Source organism: Hibiscus syriacus, unplaced genomic scaffold (genome assembly GCF_006381635.1).
Source record: "Hibiscus syriacus cultivar Baekdansim isolate YM2019G1 unplaced genomic scaffold, ASM638163v2 tig00113338_pilon, whole genome shotgun sequence".
NCBI classification, from domain to species: domain Eukaryota; kingdom Viridiplantae; phylum Streptophyta; class Magnoliopsida; order Malvales; family Malvaceae; genus Hibiscus; species Hibiscus syriacus.
The window spans coordinates 628,229-653,503 of NW_024063457.1; the positions used below are offsets into that span (position 1 = coordinate 628,229).

The window sequence follows — 25,275 nt, forward strand, 5'->3', positions numbered from 1 at the left end:
TTTTAAAAATAAGTCATTCCGAAGCGAAGTCTTTTTTTAAAAAACTACTATAATTTTTTAAATTCTCTTAAAGTTTGAACCAACCTACGTAGAGTAATCCAGCGTGTACAAGGCTTGAAGGTTTTAAGAGGATATCAACTGATTGATTCGATAATTAATAAAACCTTGTTCCTGTATATTACTGTGATGCACGCATTCCAGTCCCTTGACCATCAAGTCTTTCTTTTCGAAAGGCAACGAATGCAATTATTATACGAGTCCGAAAGATATATGACAATTAAGGCGGCAATGCAAACCTTCCATAAATAACAAACTTGGTAATTCATAGGTTTATTCAAATTAAAACAGGGTATTTAAAGAGTATCTAAAAAGTTGATATTGCCCTAAATAGAAGTTGACCACTTATTTAAACATGATTCCCGACCTAAGATATTCTTATAACATCCTAAACCAGTACGACACACAATCGATCGATCAGAATGTCACACGGAACCACCAGAGTGGCTAACTAATTTTTTAAATGACCATTTAACCACTCATGCTAAAATAATCAACTACAATTTAAATAAAATAGTTTACATTAGGAGCCCCAAAATAATGTTTAAATCATAAACCATAGTTTTAAAATGAGTTACGACTCATACAAAATATGCAAATCGAGGTTTACAAATATGCATGCCCTCTAAAGATGAACTCGAGATGTACTCTGCACTAATTGGGTATGTATCACTGCTGTCAAAAAGTCCTCAGACTACTCCGTGACTAACCTGTGTAAGGAAACAAATTCCAAACGCTGAGTTTAACTATCTCAGTGCCACACTAACAACTGAGCCATATAAAAGTGTTGACATGCTCAAGCTATCAAGTCTACTGCTATATGTTCTACTAGCCCATCCTCGAGTGTTGGACCTTGTGCCCAAACTAGTATGCTTTAAAACTACTTTAGTGAGTATTATTGGATACTCACTCTCTATGCTATAGTAGACATCATGGTGCGGCTGAGGGTTTTGCATCTCGGAGCTCACACACCCTTCTAGTCTACCTGGATTTGGCCCCCAAAATTCTCTGCGTCGAAAACCATACCCTGATTAACCCACCCTTTCTCTAAAGAGTGTTAAGGCCTCGACAAACATAGTTAGTCAGAAGGGACTCAACCCTACCTAAGATATAATTAGATTGAATCTATACTTTTGATAATGCTAGCATTTTCTAAAGGAACTCAGGTGTCCTGATCGTTTCCTGAGCATCATCCAAGGCTATTTTTATTTCATCCTAATAAATCTTGTTTCTAAGTGTAAATTAATATCATTAATATTCTCACTTGTAGTCTTATTTGGTGATAAAAAATGTTGGGGTACCTCGAGTCAATTCCCTTAAAAACTGACATTTTTGCCCAAAACAGGCTGACTAACCCAAGAGTATCGATACTACTGCAAAAGTTTCGATACTTTATATAAGTATCGATACTTTAAACATTCGGTTATGCCTAGTTTTGAAACCATGACCCAAAGTTTCGATACTCTTGAAATAGTATCGATACTTTTGCCCAGAAACTCACGAATTTCCTAAAAAAAGAACTAGTATCGATACTTTACCCGCAGAAATCATAGCCCAGAAACTCACAAATTTCCCAAAAAAAAGAACTAGTATCGATACTATACCAATAGTATCGATACTTTACCGCAGAAATCATTTAACACATACTAAAATGCTATAATTCAATCCCAAAGACCTTAGTGAGTTCCCTAAACATGCTTAAAGTTTTATTTGATCAACAATAGTCATAATAGAGGCTTTAAACACATTTTATAACTCTAAAACAAGAATTTCACCATGAAAATGCTTATCATGCTCAACTCAACCATTTAAACTATTTTGAACTTCTAATGACTCACTAAGAGTATGGAAGAGTTGTAAAGGTGTTACCTTGCTTTTGGGTGGCTACAGACTTTCTCACTCAAGATTCAACTTTTCTTTTCCTTTAGCTCTTGACATTTCTCCTATCTCCTTCACTAAACTAAATGAGAAAATGGATTACCAATCCATCTAGAGGTTGAATAACATCTAAACAAACTCCTATAACTCAAAACTTAGTTAGAATCCGTAGATTCACAATATCTCAGACCCATTTTGGTTCTATGGATAAAAACTAGTGAAAGGGAGCTCAAAATGAAGCTAGAAGGATAAGGTTTACTAATCTTACCTTGGATGGATCCAACTAAGCTTGAATTTCTTTGAGATTCTACTTAAAGAAAGATAGAAGAAGAGAGAAAGATGAGAAGATAGGAAGAGTATTTGGTGAGTTGTGTAAGGGGATTGTTCATGGTGAAAACATAATATAAAGAGGGATTTTCAGCTTCCAAAATAGGTTATGGGTAAACTACACTTTTAGTCCATTTACTTTTATTATCATGAATTATTCATCTCCCTTCATTAACTCTCCTGGGCCCTAACTCAAGCCCACTAACAACAACTTGGTCCAACTAATATAATAAGTTACAATGGCTTAACTTTGGGCTTCGGGTTGACCTGAACTATTAACCCAGGATTCAGTGCGTTACAATTCTCCTACACTATACTAAACTACTATTGTTACTTCTCTCTCTGCTACTTGATGAGATGGAGAATCTTGTCTTCATCTTTTCTCATACGGTTGCTTTTCTTGCTTGGCAAGATTCCCTTTCTTGTTTTACATACATACATATATATATATATAAATATAAATATAAATATTATATATATGTAATTAGTTTTGGTCAGTTGGAACAGAGGGCAAACGTAGGACGGAGATTAAACTGATGGAGAATCTGAAGGGCCAGTGAGAAGGTTCTTGTAACAAGAAGGAAGAATTTGTTAAATAAGGCAAACGAGCTATCCATTCTTTGTGATATCAAGATACTGCTCATCATCCATAAACAAGATAAACTAAAATCTGAGATTGGCCCAATGATTATGACCAAGCCAAACAAATCATCATAGGTTCAAGCAGCAGCGTGCTACCAAAAAGGCTTTTAATTCTTTCGACTCTAACAAGATTGGCAAGAAGTTTGCTCTATCATATCACACCATATGATCACCACTACTCTAAGAATCACTTCAAATTTGATTTTTGATTTGGATGCTAAGATTTTTTCTGTTGAGAACCTAGTCAGTCAAAACAGGCTCTTACAGGGAACCCAATTTACCAAAGACGTCGGGTGAAACATGACTCTTAACAAGGGGAAAGGAAAGGAAGTTGTTCTCAACCAAGAACCAGTCACACCCAAAGTTGCAGATTTTCCAGACACCTGCTGGGTTTGATGGTTCTTGTACAGTGATATTCCCTATGTTGAATATCCCAGAATCCCTGGCAGATGGATTCCTATGCGATTCCACCCCACATTTTTCTTCAATTCAAGGTTTTCCCTCTCAGATGAATACTCGAGACTAACAAGTTCTCTAACTATGGCCACTCATTCAAAGGGGCCCTTAGTTGCAACTTTTTTTAGTATCTTTTTCATGCGGACTCATTTTTCTTGGGTATTTATTTTCATCAAGTATTACTCTTATTTCCTAAGAAATTAAAAAATTTCTGTTGGAATCTGAAGTATCTCTAGAGAGGTTGGATTCTAAAGAGTCTAAACTAGAACCATAACCAATACCTTGTCCGAACCCAAAGCCGAAGCCAAACACAACCAGCTCCAAACCCAAACACAAGATTCAAATGGTTCCAAGGCCACCCACCATACCCAATTCCCCCAACCAAGCCGAAACCAACTCCGATGCCACAGCCAATACCAGCGCCGAAGCCAGGGCCTAATGTGTTCTCCTCAACTTTCTGGCGGCTTTCACGGAGGAGTTCTGACACTTGAAATTGATTGCCATTATTTTTTCTTCATGTTTCCTTTCCATTTCCATAAGGAATTTTGTCTCTGGATCTGGTTTTCATGCGATTGGGCAAAGGGAAAGCTACTGTAGAGTGGAAAGGAAGTTGAGCTGGGGTCGTGGGCAACTTGAAATTAAGAACTCTATCAGTTGTAGTGATAATATGAAAGTTAATATTTAATGTCTAAAAATTAATTAATGTTAATAGTCTTTAATTTTTTTTATAAATAAAATATTTTGTTTGGAATTGAATTACAAATAAATAAAATAATGTTCATAGAGAAAATTAACTCTACAAAAGAAAGGACCTTTGTGACATTGGGTGATTCCACGGTGTCATTGGAGAGAAGAATTTCCTCTCATACACTCTTGGCCATAACCAAATTAAGTTTTGTTCCTTAGTGATCAAGCTAACCACAGCTTCTTTACAATAGGAATGCCATTGTTTAATGGCACAAAGTGTTTATCCTTTTTATTTATATGGTTACTTCTCTATTGAAAAAGACGACAAAACCGCCATCAATATCTGTAGTTAATGGATCCATTCCAAAATTTCCAGCAAGAGATGCAAAGAGAAGTTGTTTCGTGTAAATCCCCCGTTTACTGTATTAGATTTTGGCTTAACTTAATATTAAAATAGTAGTACTAAGAATCATGCTGTACGGGGTCAAATTGAACTACAGATATGTATGCAAGAGAACATTTCGAGGATCTTGAAAGATTCCTTTTATTGATAGTGGATGAAGAATCTGAATAAAGTTGTTTCTAGGAAGATGCAAGGTTCATTCTTTACAAGTCTATCAGATTCATGACCTTAGGTATATATCATTGTTCTTTTGGGAACATCTACACACCTTTAGGCTTTAATCCTAGATGGCCTGAAGATACTTTCCAGCAATGCATTTTCTAGTAACTGGATTAAGTGCAGATCAAGTACAAGTTTATATATGCTGCTGGTTAATCATAGGACCATAAGCCTCAAATAAAACATCAAAGAATCTGTGTAAATGAGTGAAGGCAAAGCAGTGTATGACAAACCAGAAATCGTTATGGTTTGGAGCTTATGAAACATTTTGAGGTATTAGACAATGATCTCCACAAACTTTCCCGCTTTGCATGGCTCAACGTTGTTCTTTTCCTTTGTGGAAAAAATGCAAAGTGCAGTCTGTTTTTTTCTATAAGGTTGCACATTCTTTTTTTTTTATAGCTCGTGTAATAATACATGGAAGCATTATTTGAGTAACACAAATTCAGCATAGAAAAATCATTGGATATTTCACCATGTGGAGGTGTTTGGTGGCATGAACTTTTGGACCAATATTGCATGAAACTATAACCACTGCTTTGCTTATAAGAGAAATTGACAGAAGAATAACGTTAGTTGCAGAATAGAACAAAAGCATGGCATGGTGGAGTAGGAATACAACTAGTGTCTTAGGTAAAGTGCTGGCTACTTGGTTTGCTCTACGCATATCTCTGGAAAAGTGATAAAAGTGCAGTACCCCTTACCACCCACTACAGAGTGGGGGGGGGGGATAAAGATTGTACGGATTCGTAGCAAAATAGAATATTTTTTGAAAGATAGGTAACTGTATGGACAAAAGGGGATGATACTCTGCCAATGGCGTTGTAGAAATGGATCGAGTAGGAACCTTGAGTTAAAGTAAAAAGGGGTTATGATATTCACGTGATGCAACACTTTTGATCCACTTCACCCATGAAGTAAGGTCCTCCTCCACTATCCTTTTAATCTTTTCTCTTAAGTAATCTCCTTTCTTCATCAGAGCTTTTCCAAGCTACACGACTGATTGATCTTTCTTGAAACTAAACCAAATAGAATTCACAAAGTGGCCTAGTTGTAAAAAAAACCCATTGATCTTACTTGAAGTTCTGAGTTCGAACAACGACGTTTGCAGTGTGTGTACGCCAGTAGCGGATCTAGAAATTTATAAATGGGGTCTAAAATTTTAATTTTCTTTTCTTAAAAATAATGGGGGTGCAAAAAAAATTTCTTCCATTTTTCTTTAACATATTATACTAAATTTCACTTTTTTCCTAAATAATGGGATGCACTTGACCCCTAGGGGCTTAGTGCATCTGCCCCTGGTGTACGCGCGTTGTTAATAGATTAAAAATATTCTAAACATATATTACCTTATAATCACACCACATCAAACTATTAAAAAACTAAACCAAAAACATATTATTAACTCTTATAAAATTATAATTTAAACACTAGCTCGGTTATGATGATTACTATTGCAATATCGGAAAAAACATGAGTTCAAGTAAGTGCACGTCATCCTTCAATTACATGATTTGCATACTTTAAGCATTATATAAAAAACATTTTATAAAATTAATAACATTTGTTTAAAATATGAAATTAAGAAATTATAGTTAATATATAAAAAGTAGTTATATAATTAAAAGAGAACATTTAATAAAATATCATAGTAGAGCTTATGTAGTAAGTTAATTCAACATTAACTCAGTTAGAACTATCAACTCGGTTAGTCCATGTTATTATAGACTTATACTATGAAAATATATGTTACTTATCATTTTCATTATTAAATATTTTAAAAGAATATATATTATATTTTTTTATTTAGAATATTTGTATTCACTCACAATGTGAGTATCAAAATCTACTACTATTAATACCAAGAAAGTCTTTAAACGTTTGGGATCTTTCATAGTCATTTGGAGAAAATAGCATCTCCATCGATAATTTATTTGGAGTCTCATATTTTTTGAATAATTTCGTACCTGCAGTTAAACATTTGATAATTTTAAGTAATTTACAGAATATAGCCTGTTTCAACAGCGGTACCTTCTTATTTAAGTCGACCTACAAAAAATCATCACTATCGTAGATATGAAACCAACCATCCTATAATTGGGATAATTATAATACGAGAAAAAGTTAAAAGATGAGATCATCTCCACTCTCATTTGTCCCCTTTTAGTTTGATCTCCCTCACATATAAACATCGGCCAATGACCATTATGTCATCAACCACAACTTTCTATCCAAATCAAAAGAAATGAACTGTAAACCACTAATGACACCAAATTAGTTGCATAAAGGGATCTTTTAGCAACCCCTAGATAAGAAGATGGTTTTAATGGTAAATACCAAAAACTTTTTCTAGAACTATTGTCTCTGTCCAATTTTCACCCCACAAATACAGTACGAAAAAGAGTCAGAATGGTGATGGAAATCAGTAATTGGGTCCAAGAGTCTGAAGTGTGTGTTGACCTTTATTCTGACATCAACCATACAGTATGGACATGTAGCAAACCTAATGCTCATCAATGTAAGCTTAGCAGTCTTAAGGAAGGACATGTTGGCTGGTCACATAACCAAGGAATTTTAATATGTAGAGAAACGCCTTCTGAACATTGCTTTACAAGCATTTGTAGGTTGCTTTATATTCATGTATAATGTAAGGTAACTAGAAGGCATTTCACGATGTTCTGTTGTGTAAATGCGAAAAGTTAAATTCCAAAATTATAGATATACATGTATTTACATATACCAGTAGCATGACTTAGACAATCCAAAAAATTACCAAACATGTATTATAATTGATTCAGGCCAAAAGAAAAGATACAGTATCTCCCCTCTCTCTGCTTTTTTTCTTTTTTATAATTTGTGTAAATCTATTGATCAATTTAACTTTTTTTTTAAAATTTTATTTAATCGGCGGCGACATTGATTTTGATGTTTGTTGCCGTCCGTCGATTATCTTTTTTCTTTATTTTTTTTTATTTTTTTAAGAAGAATAATTATGTCTTTGTGATATGTTCTTTATCTTTTTGACATTTTTATCTCGATTTTTGTGACATATTTTTCTGTCTTTTGTCTTTTGGTAGTTTACGGTTTTTTTTCTTTTTTGTTTATCTTTTTAAAGGTTTTGATTTGACATCCACGACTGATCAAGATGTTGTTTATTGTGATCCTGTTAATTTCATACGTATTTTGGGCTCATAGATAGTTTTCTTACGCACTTGACTCTAATTTGTGATTAGTCGACGGTCTTTCAGTAGCTTCATCACCTTTTGTGGTTTGTTTGTCTATGCAGTCAGATTTGTTCGTATCTTTATTTTATTATATTATTGGTTAGGTTTTTTAACATTTTCTTTTTATAGTACTTGTGTGATCTAAATGACTAATTTTTATGTTAATTTATTATAGAAAAATATCGTAACTATAATTTGATTTACGTTTACGGTTATGTTCATAGTAATTCTGGATATTTTCTAATTTTAATAATATTTCTATAAAAATAAATACAGTATGAGCATTAAAGCTTTACTTACTGCATTTAGAATGAAGGTACAATTCCATATCCAGTTTCCGTCATACTGTTGTGGAGAAACATCTGATCACCTCGACTTCCACCGTTCTCTTCGCAAACCGACCCTTAATCCGGGGTCTCATTTCTGCATACGCTTTCCTAGAAGCATACCTTATTGTCTTTTCGAACTTTCTTGTCTTCTTCTTTTCTCTATATCTCAAGACTCTGGCCTCCCTTTCCATCGGTGCAAGCTGAGTTGGCATTGGACAGGGAGGTCCGGATAAGAGGTCGATTGTACCTTTAGGCGGCCTTGTGTGCGAGATCGAGATGTCGCTCGTAGTTGATTCCGGCACAATGCTTACATCCACAGAGGAAAGGGATACCTGACACGGCTCAAGAAAAAAGTATTAGGAAACATAACTTTTAGGCTCAAACAAACTTCCAGGCTTTGTACGTGTTGCTTAATTTCAGGTTCAATACTATTTGGTCAGTGAAAACTTAATTTATAATAAGCAGTTATACACTTTCAAGAGTGTCGTTTGATAGTAATCTTACGGCGTGGCTAAGGGAACCGTCGTAGCTGTATGCGGCTTTCGAGGAATCGTAATCGAGGCCATACTGAAAACTCTGATGCTGTTGCTGCTGCTGAAAGTGATCTTTTGGCTTCTCCGATTGAACCGGCACAACGCTATCACCCTCGTAAGTCTTGACCAGAACACCGTATTCGTATTGTGGTTGTACTGTCCGGTGATTTGAATGTCGACACTTGAATTGTAATCGACGAGGTCCAGATACTTGTCCTCCCCGGTAAGCAAGAACCCCTTGTTTGGTTGGTGCTAGTTTTTCCAGGATTCAGTAGCAACCATGAAGCCGCCTCATCTCTCTCAGCGATTGTCTCATCTCCATTTGTGGACATAAACCATCTTCGGTCTCAGTTGCAGATGCTATTTTGGACAGCCTTGATCAATGGCCAGGGGAGCGTATAGACATCCCGAAATTGGAAGAATCGGGACACGCTGGTGACGACGTGCCAGCGGATTGGCAGAATGGATTTCGGCATCACACGTAGTGCACAAGGATGCGGAATCTGCCTTGCACAAGAAGGCAGCCGGGGCACGCTCACATGCCTCGCACCCAGACACGTTCGTGGCGTGACGCACCACGGTTGGCAGCATGAACTTGTGCATCACATCTGGCACAGAGGAACGCCGAGTCCGCTCGGCAAGTACACTGTGCAAGCCGCCGACCGGCATGTGTCACAGACACGCGCCCAATCGTTTCCACCACCAGCAGCATCGCTAATCTCTTGTTTCAACATTTTACGCTCAAGCTCTCAAAACTCTACAAACTTGGGAGTGTGAGCACTTGAAAAGAGGAATGAAGGGATGTTTAACTGTATGGAGAAGAGAATCCTGCACGGGCACTTGGCAGAAAGTTAGTGGATGCTAAAAGTTATTACATTATCTTGTGGTTAGCTTAGTTTGGTGTTTGCCCCCGGACCTACATACTCTGCGTTGGCTTATCGAAATGTATATGAATGCAGTCGCCATTTTAAGTGATGACACTTGGCACTCAACCATGGCTCCTGACCCACTGTTGAGCAGCTAAGATTCTGTTTATGGTTTCTTTAATGTGTTGGATGGAACAGTGATATAAGATAACCACTTTTTCGTTTCCAATGGAGCAGTCTTAATCAATTTGTTGTCTTTGTTAATAGTTGGATGAGTATGGTTTTCATGGAATATGGATCATATCTTTGTGGTTCATGGTTTTCTTGTACCAAAATGAACAAATTCACACTCATGCTAAATAAATTAAAAAATATTGTATAATATCTTTAGGATAATGTTAAATTTTGATAATCTTGTCTCCATGATAATCTTATCTCTCATAAAATAGTCTCTCTTAAGAAAGGAATCAATCATTTAAATCTCTCCTCTTGCGAGTAACTCAGAAATGAAACACCACATCTCGACAAGCAAGAGATAGAAGCAGGTTGTTGGGTGAGTCATTTGGTTTTTGTTTTTAGGATATATATGATTGGATTTGAATAGGTTGTAGATGGAGAGATTCATCCGGCCAATACAAAACTGCCGCGTAGGAGGGTGTTAGACGAGGATGGAGGTGCACCACAAATTCAGAGTGTGACTTGCAATTTGTTGTGGCGTTTAGCCCCAGCCATCAATGCTCTAAAACTTCAATTTCGTTACTGCTTCTTCCCTTTGTCTTGTGCTGTGTTTAGACTAAACATATCCAAATATTACATCTCTCAACTCGAATTTTCCTTATTTCCTTTTTCTTAATGCATCCCCGTTTCATTTCGCAAATTTTGAATCTACTATCAATCAAAAATACTATTTGATTGTTAAATAGTCATCTACCCAATATTCGGCACTTGGAGGGGCTGCCCTCCAACCGGTCATTTAAATACACCATAATCTCTTTCATCATTTCAATAAAATAAATATTTTTATTTATTTATTTTAGGTATTAAAGTTTTCTTTTTCTTTTTATTGAAAATAGGTTTAATTTTTATTTTGTATATTTCTGGGCACACCTGTAACTTTTTTTTTTTGGTTATAGTCCATTGATGAGTTTTCAGGTTCGGTCTCTTTTTTCTCAGATTCATCATTAGAAGCGAAACCGAAGTATTTTGAGACTAATTTTTAAAAGTTGGGTTTTGAATTTTATTGAAGTCATTTTGAGTGGTTAGAATATTAAATCTTATGAAGAGTTCATCATGATTGGAGTCATCATCGGTTGTTTTAAACTAGATACAACTTAATAAAATCTAGTCAGCATCTTCACTGTTGTCATAATCAAATTCAATAGTCGGTTATACATGAAAAAAGTTAAAACATTCTCGACTCTCAAATTGATACCTTAAAAGAAATAATTATCTCGTTTTATGAAATAAAACTTTAATGATGATCTTGGAGAATGACAATACAAAGAAAAAATTATATTATTAAAATTAGTAACAATAATAAAAATAACAAATAAAAATAATGTAAATATATATATATATATATGTGTGTGTGTGTGCGCGTGTGTGTGCGCGCGCGTGATAACAATAATGCATGATTTTTTTGTTGTCCTTTGGTTCTCATGTTGACTAATAATGCATGGTGTTAGGGATCAATCTACAAAAATGAGTTTTTTTTAATAATAAGTGGTGAATATAGGGTAATATCTTTTCAAAGACTTCAACCATTAATATAATTAAGGCTGATATCTTTAGCAGGCTAGCATACACTGTGCTCGAACCTAAGACTTTAAAGGATAACAACAAATCCCTTAATCACTAACTTGTTTTGTGATAATCTATTTTTAAGAATTGAGATGAAGAGTAATTCATTTTGATTTACTTGTTGTCAAATGAATGAGGCATAAATGCATTTGTTTCTTTCTTAAGAATTTTCTCTAAAAAGATAGTATCCGCGCGGACGTGTCGAAGACACGTACTACCACGTCCACGACCACGACACGACACGAACGACACGACACGACACGACACGACACGAGACGGCGGCGGCGGCGGCGCGCGAGAGTCCCCTTGTTCTCTTTCACTTCCAATACTATGTGGGATTGAGCATTACTCAACACTTCAAAGAAAATATAGCAATTTTTGTAGCATGTTTCCCGCTTAATCCATATTTAAAAATATTAAAACTTTTTATCATATTAAAACTATATGTATAAGTTTGAATTGAAATGTAGATATCTACAACTCTTTTAATTCTCTTGATAAAATGTTTTAATATTTTTAGATATGGATTAAGTGGGAAAATACTACAAAAATTGCTATATTTTCTTTGAAGTGTTGAGTAATGCTCAATCCCACATAGTATTGGAAACACTATTGGGAAGTGTATTAAGGCTTGGATTTCCCATTTCCTTGTTGAGTGAAAGAGAACAAGGGGGACTCTCGCGCCGCCGCCGCCGTCTCGTCTCGGGTCGTGGTCGTGGTCGTGGTCGTGGTCGTGGTCGTGGTCGTGGTCGTGGTCGTGGTCGTGGTCGTGGTCGTGGTCGTGGTAATACGTGTCTTCGACACGTCCGCGCGGATACTTAATTATTTATTAAAAAAGAAATAATAAATCATTAATTAAAAAGGAGGAAGAACAGAACCAAAACAAAAAGACCACTAACATATATTAACACCGTTTGGTGGTGCAATGTCACACAACGTGACAATAACCAAAAAGTGAATATACGGATAATTTGGGATTCTAGTGAAAGTAAACATGACTTACAAATATCAGAACAATACAACTCCTTTCGTCCATAATTTATATTCTATGTTACTAATATACATAATTTTAAGAGATATATTTGTCTAGAAAAAATGATAAAATTGTCTCTAAAAGTTTATTGATAGATTTGACAGATTTATTTTAATAGATGTAAAAGAATTAGACATATAAAGATAAAAAGGAAATATAAGTGTTGTTATTTATCGACTTTTTTAATAGAACTTTTTATATGAGACAATTTCAAAAACTAAAAGAGAAACTCGTTCACAATGAAACAGCTAACTGAAAACACCTATATGAGAGAGATCCCACAAAAGCCTCACTATATTAATTTATCGGGATTCATTGAGTGACCACAATGGTAAGAGGAATGTTAGTATGTGCGGCTATATTATATTAACAGTATGTGCACGTCAATGACTAAAAAGATTCTAAACGAATATTATATATCACATTCGAGAATATTAATTTAACCTGCTGCACCACTATGTTTAGGCTTCTAGGAAACCTTTACTCTATTAACTTGAGAACTAAAACAGTGCATGAAAGTAAATTGGATTGGCACAACTAGACACTGTTGAGTTTTGTAAGCCATCAAAATCTATTGAGGAAAAGATTTCACTATCAAAGAATCATTAAGTGTGTACATATATAATCTGGCTCGGTACGATTCGTGATCGCGTCTTCAAGAATAAAACAGCAAATTCAAGAATCAGCAAACAGCAATTCTTACTATAAAGGAGAAAGAAAATAACCAAGGATAAAAACCATCAAGCTTAGCTCTGGCAGTAAACTAAAGAATGGTGGTAATTTTGGTGGATATATCGAGCCAATATACAATCGCTAAAACTTGTATTCTTGTTACTTGATTATCGAGAGAAGAAACAGCAGTTGCATACCTACACTCCGAATTGCATATCTGCACAAACTCCATATCATTATCCACATATTTAGTCCAGAGATTCTTGTATTGATTCATAGCAATATCTAGCCAAGGTTTCATGTTTCCATTATAATGGATGACTGCAGCATTGTTGATCACATCAATGCTAATGCTTGGATTGAATACAAGCCCGAGCACATGCCAGGATTTGTCCAGTGATTTTGTCAATGAGTAGAAGGCCATCAAGCCAGGTGGAAGAGTACCCGATTGGAAGAGTACCCGATTTCCACAGTGTGTGATCAACATTCTGAGCATAAAACCAATTCAAAATTAGTTACACACCCACTTTCAAAACTTCATTCCATAACTCACCATTAGCAAAACTGAGGTGTTGTATTTGAAATTTGTTTCTGTCTATCGCTTAAACTAAATAGTGAAAATTGATATTAATAATAACAAGATCCAAAATATAACAATGAAAGAATTAGAAGATCTGATATCGATGTTGTTAAATTATTAAGATTTGATTGAAGAGAAGGAACAAAAGAATTGGTGAAAGTTTAGGCTGCTGGGATTGTTCGTTGAGATGGTTAGATTTTGTCGGGCTGACTGAGATCGTGACGATCACGGGCCGTGGCCCGGACCGGATCATGATCACAATTTTTAAATGTTATTTGTCTAAGTTTGAAATGGATGTTCAAAAATAAATTAATTCAAATCGAATTCTATATATTTGATTTGATATTATCAATATTAAAATCTATATGATACTTATACAAATATTGTGAACTCTATAGCATGACGGTTGTATATGGAGCCAATCAAATTAATTATGAGTAATATGCAGTCACAATGTAATCACTTGTAATATTGTCATTACTTATGGCATTATAATAACTTATTATAAAATAATGTCTGAGTTTTTGGTTCGGCGGCAGAGCCGCCTATAATTGAGAGTGGATACGTGCTCACCCTAGAGTCCTGAATTTTTTTTCGATTAATTTTTTATTTTTACTGATGATGCTCATTCTGAAATTTTACGTATCCACCTTCAAAATTTTTTGGATCCATCGCTTTTTGCAATATTACAATACGGGTTTGATATAGTCTGAAATACACCACATACAACAATATGCCAATAAGTTTAATACAATTCTAATACACACAATACATACATGAATGAAAATAGCAAGAGTTTATTATAGTACAATGTTCGAGTATTGGCTCACTTTTCACAATAATGAAACATAAACTCGAATTAGTTTAGATCATGCCTCGGACACCGATATCAATGAATACATATAATTATGAACCAAAATAATAAACCATAATCGACCAATCATAAAAGCCTACCATCTGATGATGTCTTGAGCACCATCAGTCACTAGCTTGACCTCCATAGGGGCACTGCCTCAACCACCATCAGACGCCAACCAGGCCCTCCCTACAGACACTGCCTCGACCTCAATTGAGCGTCAGTTGTGGCAAGGTGTTCAAGTTAAGGTGGCAATATTGCTAGAAGTTGGCCTTTACACCCTTTTTATTTATTTCGTTATTTACCTTTTTTTATCGCACCACTTGCAAAATTACAGATTAAGTTTTTTCTAAAAAAATATATAATTTTTAGCATATAATAAAATTAATACAATTCATTTCTAAAAAGAAAACCCAACTCTTTATTTCATAATTAAAACTTTTTTCTTCGTTAGCTCAATGATTCATGAATATATTTGTTGCCCTTTTGGTCTGCATTATCCCGATGCCATTCAAGTTACGATGGATGATGCGCTGTTTGATTCATAACTTGACAAATGAGCCTTTTCTTAATATTAGTTTTACATAAATTTAAGACAATTAAATGAGTGAAAATAGATGGATGCAATTTACTCCTTTTTTTTTTCGATGAATATTCTCATTTCCTACTGTTAATTGCAACCATCTATTTTCATTTATCCAACAATCCTAAATCTGTATCAAACTAAAAGAATTTTACATTATATAATAGGATCTTATCCCCATATGTATATATTAAGTCGTTTTATTTTATTTTAAATTCTGGAATTTATCTTTTTCATTACTACTTTCATCAAGTCAAACAGATGCAAGGTTCAAGTTGTCCAGGTGTATGCAAGCAAGATGAATATAGCATTACTATGTTAAAAAGAAAAGAAATCTTCAATTATATAATATCACATCATTGCATTTAAATCTACGATAATGTCGACATTAATATAAGCTCACTGCATAGTGTTTCATCATCAGTAGTCCGAAAATGTACTTCGAAGCCATCTCAATGAACATCTAAGGAAGTCATGAAAAACTAATCTTTTGCCGCAGCGAAAATTCTGATGTATTTAAAGTCATGAAAAATGAATTTCATGATCATGCAGATTCTCTTAATAAAAATCTGAGTAGGATGTCAGTGAAGAGGTATACTACAAAGTTTGAGGCTTCATGCAATTCCAGTTTTCAACCATCAACGGATTTAGTATAGGAGAGGAAACGAGTAAAAACTGTCGAGGTTTCACAATAAAAAGCATGAATGCACCGTTTCATCAATTAGAAAGGTTTTTCTGCTTCTGGTTGTAGTAAGCTGCTGCTGACACTAGCACGACGAACAATGCCAAGGAAATATGCTTGAAGCTAAGCAATCTTGCATCTATAGTCCTCACAGTCTCATACTCAGATGTGGCATCTGCAAGTCTCACATCGGACTCACCAACAGACTCAGTAGTCTTGTAGTTGTCGGGCTGGAACAAAATTTAATTTGAGTCGATTATGGAAAACAGAAATCTTCGCAGAACACGGACAACAAAAATTAAAGAAACATGTTGATGGAGGACTTTATCTAATTTTAGGAGGGATTTTACATTAGGGCTTTAAGTAACTCATAAAAATTGTAACTTAAAGGATAAAGAGTCAAATCAGTTTGTTTAGAATCCAATATAGAATTAATATTTTTTTCTACTAGCTTTCTTCTAGTTCTGGCGTTATTCCCTCTCATTCTCTCTCTTTTCTACTTTCCATATCTTTGCCTACATGTGCATTTAAAAGATCCTCCTCCTATAGCAAAAGATTATGCTTGTTCATCTAGCTGAGTGCCTTTAAGTACTCTTACGCATTATATAGTTGTTTAGGGCCTTTATGCCGGTCCTTTTATAAACATATGATTCGACCATATACTATCCTCTCAAAATCTAATTGCATATGAGGCAGATAAATAGCCATAAATTTGCACATTTGAAGTGATCTATGCCCAACCTAAGTATCATCCATATGAGTATTTTATAACAATGAAGCATAACATGACAATCAAATGTATGGGGAAGACATATTAAACAACTGCACCAACTGATAAGAGAAATATTAGGGAAAACCTACCTCAGAACCACTGGCTGCTGACTTGGCTATTTCTTCCTTAGCTTCTCTTGCAAAAGCAGCAGCGGGATCTTGCTTTGAGAGAAAAAAATCCTTGACATTCTCCTTATGACTCCCAATAATAAAGGGGTCCTTGTCTGTTTTCTTCAACTTCACTACCAAAATCTTATTTTCCTTGGCTAATCCAGATATCTGTTCACAACCCAGTCTATCTTCACCAAACAAGTTTCAAAACTTGGTACAATAAGTAAAATCTGATTAAGAACTCCTAAATGGATGCTTTTTCATATTTGTTTCTAGAACTTTTGGTTCAGTTTGAATAGCTACTTCCACACCATATTGGGTGAGTCAAAAAGGTTTCATGAAGGTTAAAGCAGGTTTAGAATAACTTATTTTCTAAAAAAAAAAGTTTAGAATAACTATTATTTATTGTGCTGATTGAAGTGAACTAAGTAGATGGCTACTGGTGCTTGGTGCTTTTGAGTCACAGTCACTTTCAATCTTAAAATAGCCCATACCATATTGTTGTTCATTCAGAGTTTTTGTATAGAAGTGATCAATAGATAGGCCAACAGGTGGCATGTCCCAGCTAGAAATCCACAATGAAAATGAAAACTAAGGTAAGTCAGAAGATAACAGGCATACCTGCTGGTGTAGGCGCTCTCTTTCAGATGCCAATTGCATAAGTAATTTGCTATCAATTTGGTATGAATGTCTATGTCTCTTGCAGTTGCCATTTTCATTTCCTCAGCCTGATTTAGAGATGCCTCCAAGCCACCCAGTCTACTCCTCAAGAAACGCAACTCTTCACTGAGCTCTGCATTAGTTTCAGATAATATGATACACTTATCTTCTGCACTATCAGCTCTTTTTTCGGCCTTTGAAACTTTCAACTTTAGATCCTCAATTAAGTTTTCCATATCTCCAATTGTAGAATACAACATATTTTGCTTCTCCTGACTAGCCTCAGCAGAAGCTACAGCACTCATTAACCGGATCTCAGATTCCTTCAACAGCTTCTCAAGTAACTCCACCTTCTCCGATGTTACATCCTGGTCTTTAAGAACACACAGCTCTTCATTAAGTTCCATGTTAGCCTCACCTAACAATTTGCATTTAGATTCAGCATTATCTGCTCTTTTCTCAGCTTCAAATAATTTCTCTCTCAAATCAGTGATTTCATCTTCCAAAGAATGGAGCTGAGAGCATAAAACATCATGCTGTTCCCGACTTTCATCAAGAGAAATGTTTGCATTGAACAAGTTCAACTCAGATTCCTTAAGCTGTTTATCTAATGAATCTGCCTTATCACGCATAGTGAATGCCTCAGAATCTGCAAGAATGAACTTATGTTCAGCTTCAGCCAACTTCGCTTTTAAGGTGTCTACCTGTGCCATAAGAAAATCATTGAGTCTAGTATCACTACTTGCAAGCTTCCGCAATGCACTTTCTTTGGCTTTCAACTTCTCTGTGGCTTCGTTAAGCTTTGATCTCATCTCAGTTTCGCGATGAACCGAATTATTCAAACTAAACTGGACATGTTGAAGTCGACCTAGTAGCTCCTGTGAAATCCCCATAAACACCACTGCAGCATTCTGTGCTTCAAACAACCTTACATTAAAATCCATTGCCTCTTCCTCCATGCTGACCATCCCTTGTTCTAAAGATAGTACCCTTGGTTGCATCTCCTCCTCAATTTGCCTGGATTCTGCAAACTTCCTTTCCGAGTCAATTTCCCGAGCCAAAGATTTCTCCAGCATTATCAAATATCCCTTTGCTGTTCAATAGTTTGCATTTTTATCTTTGCATTATCGATGGAGGATTGCCCAGCTTCAGATATGTTCACACCATCTTCATCATTCCCTAGTGATAAGCACATATTAGGGAAAGTCAGAAAAGTAAATTTTTTTATTATCCCTTTTCCTTCAACCTATCGTCGGAACGGGGGGTGGGGGTGGGGGGGACAAAAAGATTCATAAAATTCATTGAATTTAACAAGATCCAGCATAATCAGCCGGTCAAAATAAGAACATGCCTCAAAGGCATTTTTCCTTCTTTTGGACATTATCTGACATGTCGGTGGCTCAGAAACAAAAGAGACAAATGAGTAATATCAGCAAAAAATCTCCCTACTCTTTGACCTTTGTATTTTGGACAGGCAAGTTCTAAAAGAAAGACATCTAGTTTATTATATAAACTTGTGAAGCATATGCCCAGATTTAGTTCTTTAATTCCATCAGTGGCAAAATATAAACACAAATAAAGTTAGTAACAGATCTGTAGCTTACCATTATCATTTCCATGAAGGCGATCAATAAACCTATGGAAATCAGAAGCTGCATCTTAATCTCTGAGGCCTGATCTCGTAACTGTTTCAAGGATTCTTCATAATCAAGTAGCTTTTCCTCCATTTTGAAGAACGTTTCTCCCAAGTGCTTTAATGAAGATAGTGTTTCACGTGAACTAATAATGTAATTTTCAAGTTCCATAAATTTATCCAGTTCTTTAACCTCTGAATCTAAAATTCTGGATAAAAGATCAAATTCCACAGCCTTCTCCATAGATTCAACCTGCATGTTGTCTTTATCTGACACAAGCGATTCGAAGTCAGATTCCTTAGTTGCCACACGCATTGTAAGTACACTTAAGTTAACCAATTTCTCCGAGAAACATGCTAAATCTAAATCCACTCTTGTTAGAATCTCGCTAGCCCTTCCTAATTCTCCATTGACCTCTCCACCAGATGATGTCCCATCAAGTATGTCAGCCCTACTTGATCCTGCCTCTGGTTCCATACTATTGAATTCATCACCAGAAACACCTTCTTCATGAAGGACATCAGCATCCATTTCAAGGGTCTGTTCGCTTCTCTAATTCAAAACCAAATATCCTAAGCAAAACCAAAACATTGGTTAGAGGATGTCATGAGAGAAACCCAAACAAGGGTCTTTGTCAATAATATCGTGAGATAATTTCATTCTACTTCAAAAGTTGGCAATTCCATTGAGTATAAATTTGTATAAATTAACACAAGCACACTATAAAGCTAACTCAATTAATATAAATTTATGACATATTCATTTATACAACTCAATGACTTCAATCCTGTAAATCTATGGCTAACTCATTTACTAGAGATTTATGACATATCAATTGAATAAAAGAAAAGAATAAATGAAAGTGTGATCCTCCAAAGAAAAATACAAACGCGAGAAGGTTATTTAATTTCTAGAAGAAAATCCAATATCAAATCAAATAAATCAAACCCATTTCTAGCCCTATTCTGCAATTATCATGATTAAGCGGAATATAATAAAAGCCTATCTACAGTTAATAAAAAAGATCATCCAAGAACCTAAAATACCCATTCACAGTACAAAAAACCCAAGTCCAAAAAAGCGGAGAAATGGGAAATTTTTTACCTTCTGGAAAGTTGGAAGGCGTTAAAGGCTTGACAACGTTGCAGAGAAGAGCAGCAACAAAAAGAAAAACAAAGAGAAGATTCGGGATGAAACCAAAAGAATTAATAAAGGATTAAGAAAGAAGCAGTTCAGACACACTCCATTGGTGAAATTTGAAAACAAAATAAATAAGGGTAACCTACACAACTGGTCACTGATGTTCTAGTGATTTTTCTTATCTCCACTGATGTTTCAAAAGCAACGATTTGATCACTGACATTATGAATTTTATAATAAATTGGTTTCTCACTGTTAACGTTAACATGACACCTTATACCGATAGCCTTAACCTCTATAAATACTCTTTTGACACACATACTTTTATAAATGGCAAAATATTATTTTCTTTATCATTCCTTTGCTATGTCATTTTCACTTCCTTATTATAACCTAAATCTTCAATTTCTCTCTTTTTCTTCTTTGAATTTTATCACTTTCATCATCAAGAAGCAACGTTTCGTATAATATATTGAGTGACCTCAGTGTTTAAAGTAAGTATTATTCTCCATTGAGGTCATAAGTTCAAACATTTACGTTTATAAGGTGTATTGAATGATTAAAAAAATTATAGATAGATACTATCTTAAAAATCATTCCAAATTATTAGAGGAAAAAAAAAAGAAATAAAGTTTCTCATCAAAAGCAATGAACCAAGCAACGGAAGAAACATGAGAACAGCATGACAGTAAGAAATTTAACACCCAAAATCAATGCTTTTAAGGGCTTGATAAACAACATAACTCAAAGCGATGACTTGAGTATTGCTTCTTGATGCGTTGTGTGTCAAAGAGCATTTGTAAAGATTATTATTATTACAGATATATATAACGTATCGTTTTATTATTTTGTTATCTCAGTAATGATTGTTAATTACAAACGATCAATTTATTATAAATCAATACTAAATTAAATCAGACGGATGAAAATTATGACACGCGCGTGTAAAGGAAATGAATTCTTTATAAATCCAACTAAGACCTTTTCCCGGTGAATATGGGATAAATCCGGTCTTTGTATTTCCAACATAAAATGATATAAGTCAAGTTTTGTTAGCATACCATTTTTTTTTTTTTACGATTTAAGGTGATTCAAGTTTTTAAGTTAACGTTTGAGAGTGATTCAGGTAACGGAGAAGGAAAAAATTAGATATTAGATTGAGAAAAAACATACATACTTTGAAGTATTTTAACATATGCACGAATCAAGTAATATTCGTGGTAAATGAATTGTTGTCATTATTTGAAGATCCGGGTTCGAGCACGAAAATGTCAGGGGTATGAACGTTCAATGTCAAAATTTTGAGAGTTATCTTCGAACATATACTACCTTATACTTACCCTAGATTAATCAAAAAAAATTAGAACATATATAGTGACTTGTAATCACTCTAGATTTTAAAAAAATAGATAAAACAAATAATTATATAAAAATTTAAATTATTAATTTAAAAATAAGATAAATAATTATTCAAAAACAATTTCAAGGAAATAAACATAATCCAACCGATTTAAATATTTGATATGACTAAATCTACTATATTAAGGAGAACCTTGAAAGGAGGAATAAAGAGCTCAACCATTGGGCAGGGAAGTGCTAACATGCAACATCCTCCTTTCGTGCTTCATTGAAAAAAAGATCCCAAAGCATTTTATTATTAGTACATTCTAATTTTAAACTCTCCTCGTTTAATTATACGTGACCATAGCTATCCATGCAACTTTTTGCCGTCGAATTGAGAGGATCAGATAAACACAATTCCTTTTTAACTTTGTGGTCGCACGGGACACTCTAAATTCTTCTATCTCAAGGCTCATATATTTGATTGTTTATGTTTCTATGGCTGGTCAAATTTTGGCCCTTCTTTTCTGGGTTAGTCTACAAATATTCCTTCGATGGTTTTATTTGATTGAATCCAAGGATCTTGTCTCTTTTATTACAGGTTATGACCATTGTTAACGCACTTTATTAAAAGCTTTTTGACGTTTTCAAGGTGGTTTACATTTTTTGCATAAAAAAGTTAAATCTTTGAGAGCACTTGGTGATTTAGATGATGGCGGTTGGGGATATAGCATCAAGGAAAGAGAGGAATCCAAGGGGGACCAAATAGTTGCAGACGAGGAACATCCCCTGTTGCTTAAACAACAAACGAAGATGGCGTTCATGGTGAATTTAATGGAGCTTCTTTGCCTGGTGCTGTGTTTAACTTGTCAACCACAATTGTGGGTGCAGGGATCATGGCGTTGCCCGCCATGATGAAGGTCCTCGGCCTAATTCTCGGGGTCGGTCTTATCGTCTTTATGGCGTTCTTAACCGATGCCTCGATCGAGTTATTGTTGAGGTTTAGTAAGGCTGCGAAAACATCTTTTTATGGGGGATGCATTTGGAAAGATCTGATTGCAGGTCTCTGTTTCAGTCAACAACATTGGGGTTCTCATTGTGTTTATGATTATTATTGGTATGATTTAATTTCATTCAAATTCAAATTGCACATCTCATTGTTCTTTGATAATTCAGTTGTCTAATGAACTTGTTATGGTTTGTTGTTTCTTGGAGGTGACGTGCTCTCTGGAACATCGTCTAGTGGTGTTCATCATGCCGGTGTCCTCGAAGATTAGTTCGGCCAACATTGGTGGAACGGCCGTACTTTTGTTCTTTTTGTCACAAGTATCGGCATATTCTCTCCGTTGGCATGCTTTAAGCGCATCGGTTAGTGGCTTATAGCATCCGAATTCTAACATCATAACCTTTGACCAATATAGAATCTCAATTGGATAGCTTTTGTTGCATGTCACAAGTTGATGTTGTGCTTTCTTATATTGCAGATTCCTTAAGATTTTCGTCTGCACTATCAGTTGCTCTGGCTATTGTGTTTCTTGTCATCACCCTGGGAACAGCAATGTTCGAGTTGATTAGTGGAACTATAATGATGCCGAAGTTGCTACCGGATGTCGTCGATTTGGCGTCTTTCTGGGAGCTCTTCACCGTTTTCCCTGTTGTAGTCACTGCATATCTCTGCCACTATAATGGTATGCAAGTCCGTTCTGCTAGACCTTTAGCTCAGTCCAACCCGAGGTTTGCTTCAGTTACTCCGGACTCATCATACTGGTCTTCTTGGGTGCAAATTTCATACCCAGCATCTGGGTTGCCTTCCAATTCACTGGTGCAACCGCTGCAGTTTGCCTCGGATTCGTTTTTCCGGCCGCTGTAACGCTTAGGGATCGACATGTCATATCGACGACGAAGGACAGGATCTTAGCTATTGTCATGATTGTGCTGGCTGTGTTCTCGAACCTGGTGGCCATATATAGCAATTGAATTGCCCCTTTTTCAAGAATGATCAAGCCGAATGAGTGAGGGCTTGATTTGTTCCCCGGATTGCAAGGAACTGAGACTTGCGTTTCATGTATACTTGAAGATCACCGAGTGATGGAATCGTTCATTCGAGTTCAAAAAAACTGGGTTTTGGTTTTGAAGGAGGTTTAATTAGATGAACATGTCTTTATAAATTTTCAGATTTCTTGGGAAGTGAATCTAGTTTTGTACATCATCCCGCTGTATGTAGTTATGCTAGTGCTTCATACATGAATTTGAACAGTGCTCTTGAAAACGGTCTTCCAAAAATTATCTTTAAAGAATAAATTATATTTTCTAAAAGTTAATTTTTTTAAACTATTGTAAATTATATTATTTTTTGCTGTTTCTTAAATTTTGAAATCTATTTGAATGGTCTTAACAATTTTTTTAAAAAAATTTAAAATTATATTTAATAAATTATTAATATTTGTTTACACCATAAAATTTAGATGTTAAAGAATATTTTATCAGTATTTATTCATATTGTGTAAGTTAATTGTATCATATAGTAAAGATCTAAATTTAGGTTAGTTTCTTTCTCTAAAAATATATTTCAAAAAATAATTTCTGAAATGTAATTTATCTAAGTATTAATTTATTTTTTTATTACTTTTAATTTTAATTTTTTATCTTTTGATGAAAGAGGCATTGAATTCGCGTTTGGGGTGTCCAAAGGGGTGAATTAAAAGTTTTGGTATCCAATGATCTCATCGACAATGACGGTAGATGGTGAACGATGATGGAAACCTACAGTGACAGACGACGGTAATGAGTGGTAACCCACGATGTGAACTTTAATTAGGTGTAGGGGTCTAAGTGATATTTTATATAAGTTTAGGAGTTAAATTAACACTTTATATAAAATTTAGGATCAAATTAATATTTTATCTAAAATTTAATCATTTTCACTAACGTACCACATCAATAAAATAACATAAGTTAACAATCCAGTTACCAAAATAAGAACGATTGAAAATAAAAATAATCAGAATCAAACTTTTTTACTATTTAATGATCAAAATCGAACAGACCAAAAATATAAAGTAACCCCATTTTGTCTACCAAAAATAATTATTTTAATAAAATATATTTTTAAAAATAATAAGGTAAACTACAAAGACACCACCAGATTTTAAGCATTTTACGTTTATACCATTGAACTTTCAGTTTTATCAATTATAATACTGAACTTTGATTTTCATTTCAATTATATCACTAGGTCGTTAAATTGTTAATGGATGGATCAAAATGATGTTGTTTCGATGAGGTGTATACATCGGCATCCATCATTCACGCCAGCAACCGTCAACCATGCCATCATGATGTTAATGATTTAATATTTCAGTAGTATAATTAAAACGAAAATCAAAATTCAATGCTAAAATTGGTAAATTGAAAGATAAGTGGTATGAACGATATAATACCTAAAGTTCGGTGGTATCTGATGTAGTTTACCCGAAGTATTATGTACAAAAATTCTTAAGTAAACCCGTTTAGAGTCCCTTGTTGAATCAAATCTCATCGCTGAAGAAACCAAACACTAAAACTAGTTGTGGATCCGCCATGGCTGACAAAGAACCAGAGGTCCCAGACGAGCTTGCCGACTCACTCAACGATCTCTTCAACAGTCTCTCGTCGATGGTCAAATCTGAACTCCAGGTTCCCCCAAACAACAAAAACATTTCATTTTGTATCTGAAACTCCAATAGGCTGTATAAAACCCAGGAACTTGGCTGGATTTTTCAATCCTTTGAAGCTGACCCTCATATTTTTGT

General features: G+C 34.9%; 3 pseudogenes; 1 reads left to right on the forward strand and 2 right to left on the reverse strand.

Moving 5' to 3' along the window:
* Positions 1-8,110: 8,110 nt before the first annotated feature.
* Positions 8,111-9,544, reverse strand: LOC120186378 (annotated as a pseudogene).
* A 6,169-nt stretch (positions 9,545-15,713) lies between these two features.
* On the reverse strand, positions 15,714-20,212 carry LOC120186421 (annotated as a pseudogene).
* A 1,984-nt stretch (positions 20,213-22,196) lies between these two features.
* Positions 22,197-23,354, forward strand: LOC120186388 (annotated as a pseudogene).
* Positions 23,355-25,275: the final 1,921 nt, after the last annotated feature.